General features: G+C 33.4%; 1 long non-coding RNA gene across 1 annotated transcript; it reads left to right on the forward strand.

Moving 5' to 3' along the window:
• Positions 1-223: 223 nt before the first annotated feature.
• On the forward strand, positions 224-1,442 carry LOC127872033 (uncharacterized). The gene is made up of 3 exons (XR_008045699.1): positions 224-364; positions 895-961; positions 1,233-1,442. It is a non-coding gene; the product is annotated as an uncharacterized LOC127872033 (long non-coding RNA).
• The last annotated feature ends 11,884 nt before the right edge of the window (positions 1,443-13,326 follow it).

Below are 13,326 nucleotides of genomic sequence, written 5' to 3' on the forward strand. Positions count from 1 at the left end.
CTGACGTTTATGTCGAGAAATAGCGAGATAAAAATCTTGTACGAAAATGCGCTGGATATTTCGTCTTTTGCATACAATTTCTCGGCTCATAATTTATGACATGCTTTGAAAATTTCCACAATATAGCATGAATATGTCCTTTAAACACTGGCACAATCGGTGGTTTGTAATCCGCTTATTTAATTCAAATTATTCCCCTGGAAAGACACTGTTTCGTTTGAGCAGTTCACAGGTAGCGCAACCTGTCTCGTAGTGTTCATTTTCAATGGCTATTAAACGCTGTAAATGAAAATGACATCTTGTACTAATGGATGTCTTCAGTCGAAGAAGGTTCGGAAATGATATTTCCATATGCTTAAAATAGGTAAGTGAAAGATATATGTGTATTTTGGCTTTGTGCTTAATTTTCGATACTCGCAAGTTTGACCCGGAAGTAAACTGTACGATAGCAACTGAATTGTTTACATGAAATGGTGGAAGATTTAAATTTGACTTTAAAATATCATGTCTCAATTTATTAACACCAACACTATTACATGTGAAATTTCACAAGACAAGGACACTTCGTTTTTAAATTTAAATGATTTATCGAATGTAAATGAACTTTATTTTGAAACTTTTCACCCCGCTACTCAAGATTTGTTTGATGTGGTAGATGATTATGAAAATGACCTTGAGTCAAACCATGATGAGTCTGATATTGATGTAGAAGCTGTCTAAAAAACATCTGATACTGCGTTTATTGAAAAGTCTGAACTTCATGTGGCAGAAGCTGATAAACAAAACAAATTTAAGGTTGACTTTTTAAAATGTTTAAGCAAAAATTTAATTAATAATTATTATAATAAAAAAGGTGTTATGTAGATAAATAACCAATAATTTGATATTCTACAGGTTGGGAGGTTATTTTTCAAGACCCCGAGGAAGTGTGAGGTGTATGGAATCAGCTGTGAAGGATCTGGTATTTGAATTAATTTAATATCATTGCTATCCACAAACTGAATCAGTCTAAATGTAATCAACTACCAATTGATTATTTACTTTTTATTGTTGTGTGTGTGCGTGTGTGGTCTGGAGGATATCATTCTCGTCTAATATCAATCTTTTATGATAAGACAATAACCATGCATTTTCTAATTGTTTCAATCCACCTATTAATTAATTGGAAAAAAAACTATTTGGGTATCTCTAGTAAGTTATTACGGTTTATTTATTAGTCTTCTGTTTCACAGGAAAGCAGGTGTTTTACCTCGCAGAGGAAGGCCAGTCATATGGTAAAGGTGCAAATGCTGTGGTCAGCCAGGTTCACCACTACCTCAACACATACGGTCTTTGCGAACAGCATGCTCACTTTCAGTGTGACAACTGTTGCAGCCAAAATAAAAACAACATAGCCATCTGGTACCTTCTGTGGAGAGTTCTTGTAGGTAATAACAAGCCCTTAGTTATTGTGTTTCTGATAGCTTTTTTAATGTTGAGAAATTAATTTAGCTAAACCTGTTGTTAAAAATATTTGTTTGCAGTAATGCAATTGCAAAATGGTAAAGCATGTTGATATGTAGTAAATATGTTAAAAAAATACTCTGGTATCAATCCCAAAAGGAAAATTCTATTAAAATAAAATATTGAAATTAGTCAACATTTTTAAGTCAGTCAATTACTACAAAATACATATTCTAAATTGTAGCCTGACATTTTTTAATAATTATTTTTTAACATTTCAGGTTTACACAAAATCATCACACTAAGCTTTATGTTGATAAGACATACAAAGTTTACACCAGATTGGCACTTTGGCATCTGGAAGTCAAAGTGGAGGTAAATTCCTTATCACAGTATGGTGTATGTGGCCTGCATGATCCTTCTTGATAAACCTTGTTTGCATTTCCATAGGTCTATCCAGTTGTATAGATCTGCCATGTAATAAAGTATAAAAATAAAAAAAACATAAATCAATTAAAAATAGTGTGTAGGTACTGAATGTCTTGTAACAGGAAAATAAATATTCATTTTAATAGTTTCAGCTGTTTTATTGGTATGAAATTCTTGATATGGCAAACAAAATCCCATGCAAAATCATCCTTCAAACTTTGTTGTTTTCTATTACAACAACAACAACAGAATAATAATTTGATAATAGGTAAACTGTATTTTGCAATTGTATCTTAATTAAATGGTAATCTTGATACAGAAAACTTCAATGCAGAAATGTTGTCTGATGTCGCTGCGTCTGTGGGGTTATCGTCAAGGACGGGCCACAACATCCCCCAGCTTGTGGGGGACTCTTCAAATCCTGTTGTTATCTAAGACAGGAAGGATTACCTTACGACATTGTTTCACCACATAAAGAATGTCACCAAATTTCATCAATTTCCATGTGTCAGCAGAGCATCCCGGTGTTGTGGAATGCAGGGAATTTAGTGACTCACCAGTAGTCAGAATCACTCTCAGGAAGTTCTCGAAAGTGAATGTTAATGTGAGCTGTGACAACCTGCCATAAGAAATGTTTGCGAAAGGGCTTAATCTGGACCATCAGTGGTATTTATTTGAAAACATTTCTGAATTCTGTCGCATAGATGAACCCAAAACTTGACATGTCCGAAACGCGCTACTGGTGAGCAACAAAAAACAGACTGTGCCCCCCAAAAAAGAAGAATCATTAAGATGCGCATCTGATCTTCTCTTATGGTGCCACAACAATTACATACATCATGAATCAGTGTTTATTTTGGCCAAGGTATTGGGTGATATATTTTCCCCCAAACAATGCAAAAAATCCTCTATTCCTAGGAAAGCTAAAACATGTATACGATTGCTAAATGTGTCAGTTGATACAGGTTTTGAAATGTTCAATGCAAACGTTTGTTGTTCTAATTGCACAAGCTTGTTTTCATATATCTCATATTTACAAAACAAAAATTATTTTTTCCATGTAACCATTCAATTGTTTTGGACACAGACTGCCTTTCCGAAAAACTGGGAAAAAATCAGTGTGAATATTGTTTTTATTTATGTTTTACAATGAAAATTCTATGTTTTTGTTTAAGTTATTGTTTATTTTGTCTATTTTTCTCTATCAGAAATAATGATAAATAATGATTATTTCATATACTGAAACATTTAGTATCGAAGTGTACTTTCAACCAACACTTTTCAATGCTGTGTTTTTCCATTCTGTTGTGTTTGAGGTTACATTATACTAAAATACACATGTAACTGAATAAAAAAAGGAAATTGTTCATGGAACACACACATTATTGATTGTTATTGTTTAACTAGTTACAAAACAGTGAAAATAATGTTGTGTTTGCCTTTAAACAAACACTTTATTGAAAATACAATTCATAGATTTATAAAAGGCGTGATTGTGTGCTCTGGTGATTATTAACATGTAGATCGGTTACCATAGCAACACAAATGGTACACTTTAAATGTCCATAATGCTGTTGTCAGTTTATTGCACACAAATTATGTATTTGACTAAAGGAAAGATTATTGTTTTAATAAAACAATGTGCTTGTTGTTTGAATGTTTTCGTTGTTTTTTGTATTAAATGATTACTTTTAGTGACGGTAAAATGTAGGGTTGGTCACTTTGGAAGGTCATAAAATTAGTTTTGAATGTGATAAATAAAAAATCTATATCATTTTTGTGAACTAAAATGTTCAGAGAATCCAAAATTGCCAAAAAGTCAAAATGTGATTTTTTGAACACAAGACTGATTTTCCCAGCTTTGGTCACATATGTCGTCAGATAAGTATATGATCAGCATTAAGAAATTCAGTAACGTTCCTTACAGCTCTAACATCTTGACATCGGTCATGTTTGTGATACAAAGAAATCTGTTTAGAACTCATTCAGATGAGGTACCGATAAAAAATTGTCCAAAAAACTGTGTTACCTACTGAAGATAAAAGCGTGGCCGGCCGAAGTTAAATACGGTATGTTGGTGGATACTGTGTTGCAAAATATAGGTACCGTCTGTGCACAAATTTACACAAATGTCTTACAAGCCTGGAATGGAACCTGAAATAGACACTTTAAATGATCAGATAAGCTAAATTGACACAGTTATTGTCTCAGCAACAGAATTCACATCACAATCAAAATATAAAGATACACTAAGAGAAACAGACAGAAAACAGAATGCAAAAGAAGGATTAACAATTATCACAGATGATGCTTTTGAATTTGTCGAGACTTTACAAAGGTATATTGTGAAATACATGATATATAAAAATCTGTGCAAAGTTATATGAAATGTAATTTCTTCAACATAACTTCTAGAACAGTTTATCAGAAAATGGAAAGTTTCCTTAAAATCTACTTCTGAATCTGACACTGACAGCATTGAAAAGGAGTGTGTCAGTTATTTGTGAAAGTCTCTCCACCAGATGTAGTCATGAAATAATGGTAATTTAGATGATAGTGAAGCTCTTTCTGAAAGTTATTGTTGCACAATTCAGAAAAGATTATCTGAGGGTAATAAAAAAGAGAAAGGATTAGCACTGAGGAAAACAGTGGTTGAGAAAGCAGAAAAGAAAAACACTGAATGTGTATCAATTAAGGTGATAAAGACAGATAAATCTACTTCAAAACAAACTTCTCATTTCAAACTGAAAGCCATGGTACAGTCTGGTAAAAAAAGGGTTATATTCTGCCTACAAAAAAGGCTGACCTTCAGCTACTACTGAAAGCATATGAGAAAAATGCCAAGCAGGAGTACTAAACAAGACTTGGGAGACAAATTACACAGTGTTCTGATAGACGATGCTTGCATCTCTATGATACGCCCAGATGTGTTTGTTGAAAGTTCTGGACAAGCTCGTGTAGAAATAGAGCAAACGCCTTGATCAGAGTCACCAGTGGCAGGAAAATCTAGCAGTTCACCAGTGGCAGGAACATCTAGCAGTTCTACTGAAGTACCATGTGAAACTATGGAAATGGTAGTTGCTGGATGCTCATATGAAACGGACTATGGACATAAAGGAAAGCAAGTATCCAGAAAGAGAAAACCTGTTCCAAAAATGGAGCAACACAGTTGACTTAAGGAAAGGGAGGTCAGGCCAAGAAAATAAAACAGTCCAAATCGAAACAAGTAGAGCCTGAAGGTGACGATAGTGAACAGTGTCCTGTGTGTGGTATATTTTGTCGAAATGGAGAGGATGCAATATGTTGTGACTCTTGCCTTAGGTGGTGGTTTCACAGGACCTGTGTATATTTGCAAGAAAATGAGGACTGGGACTACTTCTCAAGCTCAGATGCAGTCTACACGTGTCCACTTTGTCAATAAAGGTACGTAAACTTATTTAAATAATTAGATATAAATGGATCAATATACCTTTAATAAATTAGGTCAATGACCATTTGACAACCTACACACACAACAGTTCGTAGTTAAGACAACCTTTGCATGATGGGAAATTTCGAACTTTATTATATCTAAAGTGCAGGTGGGCATCTCTGGTCCAAAATGACCTCTTGCTTTTCTGTTTTAAGTTAAATTACCATACCATGAACATAGTTAACTATCATGAAAAGGGGGTTGTTAACAGTATTTGGAGTAAATGTTCAATACAAATTTCTCTAAAATCAAAGGAACATTTTTGAATGACAACCAGCTTGGAACATGAGTACATACAATAATTGCAATAACAAATCATAGATTTAAATAATACATTTGCTAAAACAGTCTTTATTTACTGATAAAGGTATTAATCAATAATTATACTGCTATTGATACAGTGACAACTGTTAACAGAATTTTCTGTATGAAACAGTATTACTGTAATACACTAGTAATTAACAGTATAAGAAAATATACACAATATGAAAATTCAACCAATAACATTCACCAGGTCTACAAAAGAACTAATGTTAAATTGTTCAGACTGACTACTTATCTTACTGTACTGTTAATGCATAAAAAATCAAAATGATCTACGTTTGTATTAAGTTTCAGTTTTAATTACTTGTTAAGAACCAGTCTTTAAGAATGCAATATTATGTTTCAGAAACAACTACTTGATATAAGGATTCGTATGCTGCTGAAAGAGGAAATGACAACCAGAACGTTGTTGATGAGATCATCAATGGAAAATTTTTCGAGGACTAAATATAATGGTTATATTGACTTAGTTGCCTCAGTGCTTTATTGAATACAAAATGATTAACATTGATTATTTTAAATGAATATAATAAAAGTGTTTTTAGCAATAATTGTGTTATATTATACCCTTTATATTTAAAGCGGGTATATACGATTTTGTCAAATATTTATGAATTTATATAAACTGTGTAAAATACTTATTATATATATATTTCAATATAAATTAAAATAAAAGTTAAAGCGGGTATATACGATTTTTTATATTTGTTTAATTGTAATATATTGATAAAATATGTTACAATAACATAAAATGGGAAAGAAAAATTATACATTAAAGCCGAATTTCATAAAATGCAGCAAAGACAAATTAGCGCCCCGAGCCGATTGTGACGTACACATTTTCCTACAATAACCGAAGCATTCGTCCTTGTATTAGGATCGGAGTTAGTGTTCGTGTGTCGTATGAATAGATATCGTTGCGGGAATTCAAATAAACCGTTAAACTAAGTTTAGATGCACATCGTACATGTATGGTATACATGCTGGCGAATTCGGCTGTACAGCCGTTTTCAATTTCAGAATTAAATATCTGGCTTATTTCGCATTTTTCGACACATGTTCTTCTTAACTGTTATTTTAATTTATATTGAAATATATATTTAATAATTTTTTACACATTTTATATAAATTCATAAATATTTGACAAAATCGTATATACCCGCTTTAAGAAGAACATGTGTCGAAAAATGCGAAATAAGCCAGATATTTAATTCTGAAATTGAAAACGGTTGTACAGCCGAATTCGCCAGCATGTATACCATACATGTACGATGTGTATCTAAACTTACGAGGGGTGTTCCAAGAGTTAGTGGATTTTCGCTATAACTTTCATTTGGTAACATAAATGGACAAACAAATAGCATGTTAAGAATATTTCGTCCTTTCCAAATCTACTCTCCAAATATCATGAAATACATAAAACAATAAATATATATCAGAGATTTAAACATGTGCACAATGCGCACACCGACGCACGTGTAACGTTTCTGTTCAATGTCAATGACGTTATGAAGTTAACAACTGTCAAATCTTTTCCACATAATCACCTCCAACGCGAATGCACTTTATGTGTCGGGAAATCCACTTGTCAAAAGTGTCTCTATACCAGTCAGCGTCAAAAGACGACACGATTCGCTTTGCTGCGACTGTAAGTTCCTGTTTACTTGCAAAGCGAATACCGCGCAACTGTGATTTAACTTCCGGGAAGACGCGGAAGTCTATAGGGGCCAAATCCGGGCTGTAAGGAGGACTTAGGCGCTGTAACGTGAAATTTGCCGTAAATTCTGTTTATCAACGACATTTAAACCAAATTTAAATTCGCGTAACGCTCATACTTATAATAAAATACACGCGTGCGCCGCATGTCGTTACTGAGGTCACTATGGCAACGCGTTTCAAACGCGCTTTATGGAATTCATGCATTTTTAGCTTATATATAAAGTCCGTGATAATTGGTTTGTATAATATGTAAATTTCATTGACTTTTACCAGCAAACTAATAAGTTATAGCGAAAATCCACGAACTTCTGGAACACCCCTCGTAGTTTAACGGTTTATAATTCAAAGACGAATGCTTCTGTTATTGTAGGAAAATATCTACGTCACTATCGGCTCGGGGCGCTAATTTGTCTTTGCTGCATTTTATGAAATTCGGCTTTAATGTATAATTTTTCTTGCCTATTTTGTGTTATTGTAACATATTTTATCAATATATTACAATTAAACACATATAAAAAATCGTATATACCCGCTTTAATGTCCTTACATTAATTTGAGAAACAATTTTTTTTTCATTATGTGAAATATCTTTTCACAATGTATTCACGTATGTGTGTCCCGCTTCCATTCCCATTCATCGCAAGATTGAATACTGCATCATTATTGTCTTGATTTTCATCAGAATCCCCAATGTCATTCTAATTGAGTTTGATGCAAATATTGTACAGTATCACGCATGCTGTTGTTATCTTGCAAATCTTTGCAGGCTTCAATCTAACCTGCAAATATTGAAATTATATAACAGGTATGGGCATATTAAATATAGAACCTTTAATAATTTCTAGGTTAAATTATGTAATGAACATTTACTAATTGTTATGCCCCCTTTAAAAAAGGGGTATATTGTTTTTGGACTGTCTGTCTGTCTGTCTGTCCAAAACTTTAAGAAATCTTAAAGTTTTGTCATAACTTTTGCAATATTGAAGATAGCAACTTGATCTTTGGCATGCATGTGTATCTCATGGAGCTTCACATTTTGAATGGTGAAAGGTCAAGGTCATCCTTCAAGGTCAAAGGTCAAATATATTTTGTATTATTTTTAAAATGCCAAGTGTTTAAAATAATTAGAAATCAAAGTCATTTAAATGCAATAAAAAAGGAAATATACTAATGCATAGTGTTATTGTTAGATGGCAAATGTACATATTCACTGTATGATAGGTAGGAATATCAGGAAGTCTGCGTCAAAGTTAAATTGCAGGAGGCGCTAATTGTGCGTGAGTCAGAAAGATCAGCTCAGTTGGTAAAGCAAGTTGCAAACTCGAGCCGCGCACTAGATGAAATTTTATTTCTGTGATAACTTAATACTATTCTATCCTAGTTTCCATTGAATATATACCAATAAGTTTTATTTAGCTAAAACAAGTTTAACATACCCACTATCTCCTAACAGCACACCATCTGCAAAGTTTGTATGCTCCCGCTCCAGCTTTGCAGAGACCCGACGTCCTGAAGATGTTGCTGTCATGGCATGACCCTGGCCAACTGGCATTGACACTTGACAATTTCTCTGTATTACACACAAACTATACATGAACACGAAGGCTTTGTATTTGAGTGTGACACCTTAAAGTTTTTTAAGATGAGGCATAATTTACCCCTTTCATAACCCGTTTTAACTAACGACCGTTTTTACTCTTAAAATGCTGCAATAAATTATCTCCCATGTTTTTAATATTAACTTTAAAACCTTGCACCAAAAAAAACGTTCAAACATTTGATAAAGAAAAATAATAACAGGTAAGTTGTACATGTAAAACTTATTTTACATATTGAATAATCAGATATAAATTTATAATATCCTTAGTATTTTACTTGATTAATTTAGATATTTCACTGCTAACAATGCTTACAAAACATTTCATATGAACGCTGATTTTGCAAATAAGCACATGATCTAAATGCAATTATGTATTCATTTCAGATGATATAATATATATATATATATATATATATATATATATATATATATATATATATATATATGCAATGGAAACAATAAAACAGCATTAAGTTTACCTTAATGATCACAGACAGCTTGGACATTTATGCTGTGAAAGCCTTTCCGATTGACATATGAAGCTTCATCATCATGAGGTGCCTGAATGCGGATGTGTTTTCCATCTATGCAGCCAATTACATTCGGGAATCCAGCAACTGCATAAAAGCCTCGTTTAACTCTTTCCTTCTCCGCTGGTGATGGCCACACAACGAACTCGTGCAAGTGCTTGATGATGGCATCCGTTAAATTTTCAACAACTCTAGATACCGTACATTTGTGGAATCCTAGAGTGTCTCCAATGACTGAATAAAATGCTCCAGTACCAAAAAATCTCAATGTTATGAGGATTTGTTGGATTGATGTCAGCGCATGGTTTCTGTTTGTTTGTCGTTGCAAATCGTCCTTAAGAAGATTTTCCAAGAAAGAGACTCCATTCTTAGAAAAACGATGACGTACAATAAACTCTTCACTAGTTAATTCATCAAGATGATGTGACAATCGAAATTCCTTTGGTTTCCTAAATGGCAGAACAGCTATAGCAGCCATTTTGAAACCTAGCGTTAACTGTTTAATTGTGCTTTAAACCTCAATTAAAGTTAACGGCAGAAACTAACGTTAAACTGGCCGTTAAAAGCCAGCGTTATTTTGAGCAACCCAATGTTAACGCTAACCTAGATTTTAACAGGTCCGTTATCCTTCAATAACTTTTTTATCCCGACGTCTACGATCTTGAAACAAAAAACCGAAGGAAGCACAAACACCGGAGAGCCTAAACGGCGTATTCATTTAAAATAATTATAAATACAAAGGGACTTACCGGGTGAAATTATCCTCACTTTCTTGGAGAAAAACCAACAAACGACGCCATCTTTGAAGTTTTGCAACTAATATCTCACTTAAACGCGGTAAGCTCCCGTATACGCATGCCCCCCAGCTAGCGTTTGAGTTGCTGTTTGGGTGACAGCTCAGTAATAAACATTGTTTCATGCTTTATATAATAGGTCTCTATGATCTATGTATTGAATTATGCTAATCATAACATTTGTTCTATTCTTAAACAATATGAACAATTTTCAGAATTTTCATATTGTGCATGTTGAACCATTCATTATGCTCATATCAACAGAATAGAAATTATACATGTATACACATAAATTATGTGTTACGTACATGAATCTTGAAACTATGAAAATGATAAAGGCTTAGCAGATATTTATTGTCATAGTAAATAGATAAATAAGCAATACATATTCATGATTTCTGCTAAATTCATACATTAATTGTGATATAATATATTAATTATTCTATAGATCATTATTTAAATTATATTAAAATGGCACTGCAATACTGTAAAAATATAGATATAATTTTCCATTTTTTCTTAAAGTAACATTACTATTCAAAATCAACGAAAATTTCGTACACTTGTTCGTAAAATAAACTTAACCAATTAAAAATCAGTGTTCCATATGACAATTGCCGAAATTTCGACGTCAGATGTGGTCTGGTAAAATAGATGTTTGTAGATACAAAATGCTCGTTTTTATTATTGTTTTGCATATCTATTCATACGACACATGAACACTGAAATGGTGTTCGTGTGTCGTATGAATAGATATATTCGCGGGAATTAATTAATAGATATATTCGCGGGAATTAATTGTGGCCACAAATAAATAAAATCGAACATTTTGTATCTACAAAAATCTATGTAATCGTACCACATCTAGCGTTGAAATTTTGGCTATTGCTATAAGGAACACTGATTGTTAAGGCGTTAACTTTATTTTACGAAATACTTAACGAAATTTTTGTTGATTTTGAGCGTTATAGAGACTTTAAAGTGATATTATGGGCATCTAACAGTTTATAGGTGTCTATCGCAACCGTTATTTTTTGTGGTGTTTTCGCTTCATATACACTTATATTTGTTATTGCAGCATCAACATACTAAAACAATTTCCCGGAAAGAGAAAAATAATGCATTTGAATATCAACCGTACTTTCGTCTGACAACTGATCATGCATGTATGATGTGATAGTAAATTTAGTTTTAGTGCAGATTCGTTCATACGACACAAAGACACAATTTTGTTTTACGGATCATTCGGCTTACAGGACTGGGTGGGTCACGTAAGAATATCGAATATAAAATATATTTTTATTAACAACTGGTAGCAAGATGAGTCGCAGATAATTGATCAGTAACCACATTTTAACTAACTCTTTTGACCTGTTAATTCTTTTCAGCTAAATTCAACAGTGCAAAATGCCCATAATATCACGTTAATAGGACATCCCACAGAAGAAAAAGCAAGAACGGCACATGATAAAATTGTACAATGTTACCCGACCCCGTTGTACAATCTTCATAAGACAGAATTGGAAAAGATCTATGACGAATGATTTACTTCCAATCCAGGCGAATATCAGCAAAAACAGTTTGCTGAATTCTATACGCGCTATCAACAGTTTATGTCGTCAGATAAGTATATGATCAGCATTACAGAAATTCAGTAACGTTCCTTACAGCTCTAACATCTTGACATCGGTCATGTTTGTGATACAAAGAAATCTGTTTAGAACTCATTCAGATGAGGTACCGATAAAAAATTGTCCAAAAAACTGTGTTACCTACTGAAGATAAAAGCGTGGCTGGCCGAGGTTAAATACGGTATGTTGGTGGATACTGTGTAGCAAAATATAGGTACCGTCTGTGCACAAATTTTCACAAATGTCTGTACAAGCCTGGAATGGAACCTGAAATAGACACTTAAAATGATCAGATAAGCTAAATTGACACAGTTATTGTCTCACCAACAGAATTCACATCACAATCAAAATATAAAGATACACTAAGGGAAACAGACAGAAAACAGAATGCAAAAGAAGGATTCACAATTATCACAGATGATGCTTTTGAATTTGTCGATACTTTACAAAGATATATTGTGAAATACATGATATATAAAAGTCTGTGCACAGAAAAGAAATACTTCTACATATCAGTTATATGAAATGTAATTTCTTCAACATAACTTCTAGAACAGTTTATCAGAAAATGGAAAGTTTCCTTAAAATCTACTTCTGAATCTGACACTGACAGCATTGAAAAGGAGTGTGTCAGTTATTTGTGAAAGTCTCTCCACCAGATGTAGTCATGAAATAATGGTAATTGAGATGAAAGTGAAGCTCTTTCTGAAAGTTATTGTTGCACAATTCAGAAAAGATTACCTGAGGGTAATCAAAAAAGAGAAAGGATTAGCACTCAGGAAAACAGTGGTTGAGAAAGCAGAAAAGAAAAACACTGAATGTGTTTCAATTAAGGTGATAAAGACAGATAAATCTACTTCAAAACAAACTTCTCATTTCAAACTGAAAGCCATGGTACAGTCTGGTAAAAAAAGGGTTCTATTCTGCCTACAAAAAAGGCTGACCTTCATCTACTGAAAGCATATGAGAAAAATGCCAAGCAGGAGTACTAAACAAGACTTGGGAGACAAATTACACAGTGTTCTGATAGACGATGCTTGCATCTCTATGATACGCCCAGATGTGTTTGTTGAAAGTTCTGGACAAGCTCGTGTAGAAATAGAGCAAACGCCTTGATCAGAGTCACCAGTGGCAGGAAAATCTAGCAGTTCACCAGTGGCAGGAACATCTAGCAGTTCACCAGTGGCAGGAACATCTAGCAGTTCTACTGAAGTACCATGTGAAACTATGGAAATGGTAGTTGCTGGATGCTCATATGAAACGGACTATGGACATAAAGGAAAGCAAGTATCCAGAAAGAGAAAACCTGTTCCAAAAATGGAGCAACACAGTTTACTTAAGGAAAGGGAGGTCAGGCCAAGAAAAAAAAAGTCCAAATCGAAAC

This window comes from Dreissena polymorpha, chromosome 3 (genome assembly GCF_020536995.1).
Source record: "Dreissena polymorpha isolate Duluth1 chromosome 3, UMN_Dpol_1.0, whole genome shotgun sequence".
Classification (NCBI taxonomy): Eukaryota; Metazoa; Mollusca; class Bivalvia; order Myida; family Dreissenidae; genus Dreissena; species Dreissena polymorpha.